The 8,257-nt window shown below is 40.0% G+C and overlaps 1 pseudogene; it reads right to left on the bottom strand.

The window, feature by feature from the left end:
* Positions 1 to 205: 205 nt before the first annotated feature.
* Positions 206 to 7,558, bottom strand: LOC142440612 (transmembrane emp24 domain-containing protein 2 pseudogene; annotated as a pseudogene).
* Between the last annotated feature and the right edge of the window lie 699 nt (positions 7,559 to 8,257).

The raw sequence follows: 8,257 nt of genomic DNA on the forward strand, positions 1-8,257 counted from the left end.
ATTCAAATAAGCAATGCCAACCAAATGCCAACTTCCTAAAAAAGGTGCTGCCCCCTCCTCGTATCTATAAAGCACAAAGAAACATGAGTTGTGAAATGGAAAATGCAGAAAAAATCATAGAGACTAACGATATTAATGTGACCAAGGATTTTAGTCAACAGTGAGTTATGAGTTTAGGATCACCAGGGGGAAATAAGGGCTCTTTCTAAACAAACTTCTGGACTTCAGAAAATCTCTTCAGGTAATAGATCTGCCCCAATGTCATGCCCACCAGAAGGAGTGCTTCAAAGAAGGGCCACAGGAGCACTCTGCTGTTTGTGCTGTTGATTGCTCCGTGCATGCTCTATCAGACCTCCATGCATTCCTGCTCTTGCCTCGCAGCTGTCATCACCACTGAGAGCTCATTAATTATTTCTTCTACCTTCTGTTTTCGTGTCTTTTCCTTTCAGGGCCTCCTCCCTATCCTTGGTGACTGTCACCCTCTTTGGAGTCATGGTGGACATCCTATTGCTAAACAAAACTTGTTTGTTCCATCCTTGTGAGCATCAAATGTGTATTTCCCACTGGAATCTCTGTTTCCTCTGTAGATCCCTTTATTATTAGGCCCTGTGATCCCCAAATCAACATCCAGGAAGGTGCCCTAAGTCACCTCAAAGATAAGGCCCATTTTGGTGCTCAAGGTGAATCGCTGGAAGAAGCACTCCTTGGATGCAGGTCCATGTTAATGTAGTAACCAGAGATCATGGTCAGAAGCTCAACCAGAAGTACCAGCAACTCAGGGAGGGTCACCAGGGCCTAGACCAGGAACAGGAATGTGGCCTCCTGAGCCCTATCACTAGTATGTTAAATACTAACAGGGTCCCCCAAGGTTAACAATTGTCAACAGAGATTTCAGAATAACAATTTACTATGAAGGAGGATGAAGGTGTCCACTTCAGGGGGTTTAACCTTTAAGAACCTTAGAACAGTAGCAGATCATTGTCATACTGAAAACATCAGGAAGAGCAGAGGACATTGACAGATAAAGTGCAGGAAGTGAGCCCTCAGGTCAGAAACACTCAAATTATGCCTGAGGAAGAGCTGCATTCTCACACTAGAGTCAACAAACAAAAACAGATGGCATAAAGCTTTGGGGACCTTCATTGCTGATGAGGCATGACTCAAAATAAGGAGAAATGCCTGTAAGCATCTTTTATAAATTGGAACTTGGAATGCACGAAGGAAGTCTAGGAAAATTGGAGGTCTCCAAAAATGAAATGGAACCCATAAAGATCAATATCCTGGCTGTGAATGTACTGAAATGAATGTACTGAAATGAATGAATATTGGCCATGTAGTTTCTATGCTGGGAATAAGTTCAAGAGGAATGGAGTCACATCTATCATCAAAGAAGACATTTCAAGCTCTTTCTTTAAGTACAATGTTGTCTATGATAGGATAAACAACTGTTGCTCAAAAGTACACACCAACCACAAAGTGTGGTGATAAACTGAGCAATTATACCAATATTTTGAGTCTGAAATTCATCAAACATGTGATCAAAATGCATCAATAATTATTGGACACTGGAATGCATAAGTTAAAAACAAAGAGGAAGGAACAGGAATTAGAAAATATGACTGTAGTGAGAGAAATAAAGGTGGAGATCTCATGATAGAATTTTGTAAGATCAACATTATTAAACCACAATTGTATTTATCGATTACTTCAGAGGAAGCACACGTAATATAATTTACTAAATATGTTGGAAGAGACCATGCAGAAACTCACTATCACTAGTCAAAATAAGGCCAGGTCTACAGATGAACCATGGTCTCCACTCTGCCTGTCCCTTCATTCACATTAATATGGTTTTTCATTTTGGGTTTTTGATGTCTGATACCTGATCCTTTTGACACCTCATGATCATGCAGACTGGGTGTGCTTCTTCCATGTGGGTTTTTTTGCTTCTCAGAAAAATGGCAGCTTGTTTATCTTCAAACCTTTAAGACCCCAGATGCCTTTTGATAGCTGGACACCATCAGCTTTCTTCACCACATTTGCTTATGCACCCGTTTTGTCATCAGCAATCATGTCAGGGAAGGTGAGCATCACAGAATGCCAAGTTATTAGAACAAAGTGTTCTTGTGTTGAGGGAGTACTAGAGTGGAGGCTGCCTTAATACTTAATACTTCACAAATAAATATATGTACAAAGATCTATTTCCCTATTGTGATATATAAATATATTTACATAAGTACATGCCTTAGTATTTAGACCTCTAGAATGTCCTTTGCCTCCTAGTTCTTTCCTCTATTTTTGTTTACTTTTCTCTTGTCCCACTATCATGTTTGGCCTTCATTCAGGTTTCAGTAATTCCTCTTGGCTACATTGCCCTTGATCAAGCCCTACCAGGTATGCCCTCCTCACTATCAATTATAGATCTTTTATTCTTCCCTTGTCACTGGATTTGTTGGCACAAGCCAACAAGACAAGCCATTCAGGGTACAGTATAGCACCAACAAATATACAACTTTCCTATAATTCTTTAATGCTTCCTCCACTCTCCCCTCTTATTATGACCCCAATTCTACCTTATAAATCCAGCTAGATCAGAGCATATACACTGGTACAGGTAAGAGTTTGCAACACAGGAAATCCAGAACAGATAGACCTCTCAGGATCAATAATGAGAGTAGCAATTCCAGGAGAAGGGGAAGGTGAGTAGAGAAAAGGGGATCCGATCATAATGATCTACATATAAGCCTCTCCCAGGGGGACAGACAAAAGAAATGTGGGTGAATGAATACAGTGGTTGGTGTAAGACATGAAAAATATCATGAGAGAGGGAAGGTGGGTGAGCGGGAAATGAACTGATATAAGGGCTCAAGTAGAAAGAATATGTTTTGAAAATGATGATGGCAACTTCTGTACAAATGTGCTTGACACAATGGATGGATGGATGGATGGATGGATGGATGGATGGATGGATGGATGGATGGATGGATGGATGTGATAGGAGCTATATGAGCCGCCATAAAATGATTTTAAAAAGAAAGGACAGGGGTTGACAGTGGAAACGTGATTAATTGCTCATAGGTAAATGGAATGACCCTAAAGGCATTGTGGGCGACTCCTTGGGCTGAAATGCACAAGGCCAGCAGTTTGAAACCACAAGCCACTCCATTGGAGAAAGATGAGGCTTTCTAATCCCAGAAACATTAAATCCACAGGGGTATTTCTAATCTGTCCTATAGATCCACAATCAATTGGATGGCAATGGTGATGATGATGATGATGATGATGATGATGATGATGATGATGATGATGATGATGACGACTATGAAGTTGAAGTTAAAGAAATTTAACACTCGGCTGATGAACCACTTCAAGTTAAACGATCCCATGTAGGTAGATGCTATTGAAACCTATATTGCTTTCAGGCTTACAGATTACATAATAAAAATAATTTCAAACATGAGTTAATTTGTAACTACTCAGCAACCTCTGGAGATATGCAAGCTTGTGATTGGTCAGGGTTGTGTTAAAATAAATCAATAAGGGTCAGAATATGATCTTGGGTGTATTCTGTCTGACTTTTGAAACATCTCAAGCATAGATTTGGCTCACTGAACACTAATGATGGAAGACCTGATGAACTGAAAGTCAAGGGCTTTTAAAAACCCTAGAAAGTAAGGAAATATCAAAGTGGATGCAAGAAGAGCTTCTGAAACTGGCTCTTGATCGTCCTGTTGTTCTCAGGTGCCTGAGTCGGCTCTGAACCATAGCAACCTTTGCACAACAGAATGAAACACGGCACACGTGGGTCTGTGCCATCCTCACAATTGTCTCCATGCCTGAGCCCATTGGTGCAGCCACTGTGTCAATCCATTTCACTCAGGGCCATCCTCTTTGTTACGCCTCCCTTTCAATTTACCAAACACAACGTCTTTCCCCAGGGACTGGTATCCCTGGACAATATGCTCAAAGTATTTAATGCAAAATCTTGCCATCCTTGCCTCTAAGGAGCACTCTGGACTTTACTTCTTCCAATGTGGATTGGCTTGTTGTTTTAGCAGTCCATGATGCTTTGATTATTCTTTTCCAGGCTCACAATTCTAATGCATCCATTCCGCTACTGTATTCCTGATTAAATATCTGACCTTCGCATGCATATGATGCAATGGAGAACACCATGGCTTGGGTCAGGCGCACTATAGTTCTCAAAGTAACATCACTGTTCTTCATTACTCTAAAGAGGCCTTGTGCAGCACACTTACCTAATGCAATATTTCCTTTGATATATTCTCTGCTGCTTTCAATCCAGTTTATCTGATTATTTACTCACAATAAAGACTGAGCAGGTGTGGTGAGAAGATGCAACCCTAGTGCACATCCTTCCTGATTTTAAACCATGCACTCTTCCCTTGTTCTTCTGGTTGCACAACTGCACAAGTTCTGAATGAGCACAATGATGTGTTCTGGGATTCCTAGTCTTCCCAGGATTATCTACAGCTTACTATGGTGCACACAGTCAAATACCTTTGCACAGCTGATGAAACAGCAGCACACATCTTTCTGGTATGCTCTTCTTTGAGTCAAGATACCTCTGGCATCAGCAATGTTATCCTTGTCCTTTTATGAATCAGGCCTGAATATCAGGCAGCTCCCTGTCACTGTAGTTCTTCTACTCTTGTTGGATGATCTTAAGCAGGGGCTCGATCATAACAGTGTTGGTGGCACAGGCCTAGACTGTATTTTTTTCTATTGTAGTTAAGAGCCCTATTAGTTGGAGCCAACTGGACAGTACAATACAATAGTATCATTTACATACACTTCTATTGCATATTATGCAAGAAAATATCTATGTCTTCTTGGTTTAGTGTTCCATTACTAACGAAAGATTTAATTATCAGAAGCCCCCCAGAGACACCTTAGAAGAAAGACTTGTTGACTTTTCCCCAAAAGCTGACAGGCATCTAAAATATTTTGGCGTGAAATTGTGCTTTGACACGCTAGTTCGTGGTATAAGAGAAAACAACTGGACAGCAACTACTTTTGTGTGTCTGGTTTGGTTTAATGCTAAATGTATAACAACTTCCAAAATGTCTACTAAAGTGATTGTATAAGTGACTTACCCATTCACAAGCAATAGATGAAGTTCCATTTGAGTTTCAGAATTGGGGCACATTACATGACCGTACTACCTGTTTAAGAGACGGCACCCAAGTAGAAACAAACTCATGCATCTTTGCTCCCCGCCCATCTGCACTCGAATCTCTCCAGATGAAATGTTCATGTCTTGCAGGTCCCAGTAGGGAGTAGTATGGTTGTCCCACCCACCCCCAGTGCAAATAAAATCCGATTGGCTCTTGCTCAGTGTTTCAATGTCTCTGTGTTCTTACATAAAGGGAGTTACTCTCCTTCTTGAGGCTGAAACCATATACCCTACATGGTAAACATTTGACTGTAACACGCAGTATGGTCAATACCTGCCTGTTTTCATGCACTGATGTCTAGGATATTCATTCCATTTCCTTTTTAATGACTTCTAACTTTCATATTTACATTCCTCATTTTTATTATAAATAGGTATTTGCTACTGTTTCTTCTCATTTTGCATTGTGCTTGCTCAGCAGAAGAAATTCCAGGAACTTTTCTCTCTCTTTATAATTAAAGTTGACACTTATCTTAAGAAGGTATTTCCCCCGATAATATTTTAAGTGCCTTCCAGCATGAGGAGCTTATTATCCAGCACTACATTAGAAACTATACTGTTGGTCTTTCTTACTACTAGTTTCAGTATCAACAATGATTGGCTGTAGCCATTTCAGGTTGTTATGTGTGGAAGTAGTAAGTGCTGAGTCAATGTTAACTTCCATCTCTGCCACCATGGTCGACTTGTTTTTGGATACTGGGCAACAGCAAGAGTAGCTGATGATAAATGCTGACCGGTATCCATACAAGGAATCATCTTGCCTACTTCATTGTGGAAATATTTCTCTGATAAAGTTATTTGGTGTGTGTTCATGTGGGATTCAGATATCTTGATGTTTTTGCTTACTCGAATATGTTTAATCATACACCACTTTCCCTAACCAAGGTTAATTACGTCTATACATGTTCAAAAAATGTTCTCTGGTATTGATTCCACTCTTCACAAGGTCTGAACATGACTCTCATCACTCCTGTCCTGGTTATTACATTTTATTTAGTCTAGTTTCCCTGGCCCTTTGTATTTTCATGTTTCTTTTAATTGCTATCCATTTGATTTCATTTGGGTAATTTTCTTTTCAAAGAAGCTATGCTTTGAAGAAAATATTATTTTTGGAGCTACTATGATATTTAATTGCAAGGTGACCTAAGGGTTTATTTCAGTTTAAGTATTGAAGCGTTTTTCAGGAAATAACCTTAGGGAGCTCTCCAATCTCAATGGGTTTAGTGGGTCTGATTTTTGTTCTGTCTTGCTTTGTGTAATTGTACGTCTTTCCCTCTTCAATGAGGGTCCATGTGTTATGTGCTTGATTAACACAATGAATAAATAGACTGGCATTATCTCGTATGACATAGTTTTTTTTAAATTGTTAATTTCAATGTAGATATTACTATTTTTTAAAACAATGTGCTATATTTAGGTGCCATTGAGTCTCTTTGGATTATAGCAACACTAGATAACACTAGATTGTTGAACAGCCTGTCACCATCCACACAAGAGTTTTTATGCTTGAGCCCCTGATCCAGACACTGTGTCTATCCACCTCCTAGAGGGGTTTCTCTTTTCCAACGTGATTCTATTGTACGAAGACTGGTGTTTCTTGGTAACATGATCAAAATACTTAAGCAATCTTTCCATCCTTGCTTCTAAGGAGCATTCTGGCTGTACTTCTTCAAAGGAAGATATGTTTGTTTTGCTGGTTCATGGTACTTTCATTATTCCTCAACACTGTAAGCAAAATGCATCCTTTCTCTTCTGGTCTTCCTTATGCTTTGTATCTGACATATAGATAAAACATGATTAAAAATACCATGAGTTGGGTCAAGCGTATCTTAGTCCACAAAATGATATCATTGGTTTTTAACACTGTAAAGAAGTCTTTTGAAGGGGATTTGCTCAATAAGGGAGTCATTTGATTCCCTGCCTGTTGTGTATATGGGGGGGAGGGGGCTTTGATTTTGAATTGAAGTAAAATTAAATTCTTGACAATTTCGATCTTTTTCCAGTTTATCCTGGTCTCATAGTCACATAGGGAACTGAGTAGTCTGTTAACGGTGTAGCTGTCAGACCCTAGGAAGGTCTAGTAGCAAGCCAAAAGCTGTTTGTTGTTGTTGGTCAGTGCTGTTGAGTCAGTTCCAACCACTGGCAACTTTACGCACAACAGAACAAAGCACTACCGGCTCCTGCACATCTGCACAATTATTTTTTCATTTATACCCACTTTTGCAGCCACTGTGTCAAGCTGTCTCTTCTAGAACCTCCCTCTCTTTTACTGGTCCTCCGCTTTACCAAGCTTGCTGGCCATTTCCAGAGACTGATGTCTCCTGCTAACATATCCAGGGTATTGGTGATGAGTCTCACCATCCTTGCCTTTAGGAAACATCCTGGCTCTGCTTCTTTTGAGCCATATCAGTTTGTTCTATTGGCAGTCTATGATACTTTCAAGATTCTATGCCAACACTATATTTCAAATGCATCAAATTTTCTTCAGTCTTCCATATTCGAAGTCCAACATTCACATGCATATGTTGTTGTTGTTTTGAGGTGCCACCGAGTTACTTCTGACCCATAACAACCCAATGTGAAACAGAACAAAGCACTGCCTGGCCCTGCCCCAGCCTCACAATTGTTCCTTTACGTAAGCTCATGGTTGCAGCCGATGTATCAATCCATCTCTTCAAGGATCTTCCCCTTTTTTGCTTCCCCTCTGTTTTACCAAGCATGATGTCCTTCTCCAGGGACTGCTCTCTCCTAGACACACAGGCATATGAAGTACTTGAAATTACCATGACTTGGTTCACGCATACTTAATCTTCATAATAACATGAATTGATTTTCAATATATTAAAGAGGTCTCATGCAGCATATTTACATAATACACTGTGCTGTTTTCCCTCTTGATGTCTGCTTCCATGAGCATTCATTGTGGATGCAAGCAAGGCGATGCCCTTCATAACTTCAATCTTTCCCCACTCGTCATGTTATCACCTAATGTTCCAGGTATAGGGCTTTTGGTTTCTTTACATTGAGTTGTAATCCATATTGAAGGCTGAACTTCTTGCT

This window comes from Tenrec ecaudatus, chromosome 2, assembly GCF_050624435.1.
Source record: "Tenrec ecaudatus isolate mTenEca1 chromosome 2, mTenEca1.hap1, whole genome shotgun sequence".
Lineage (NCBI taxonomy): Eukaryota > Metazoa > Chordata > Mammalia > Afrosoricida > Tenrecidae > Tenrec > Tenrec ecaudatus.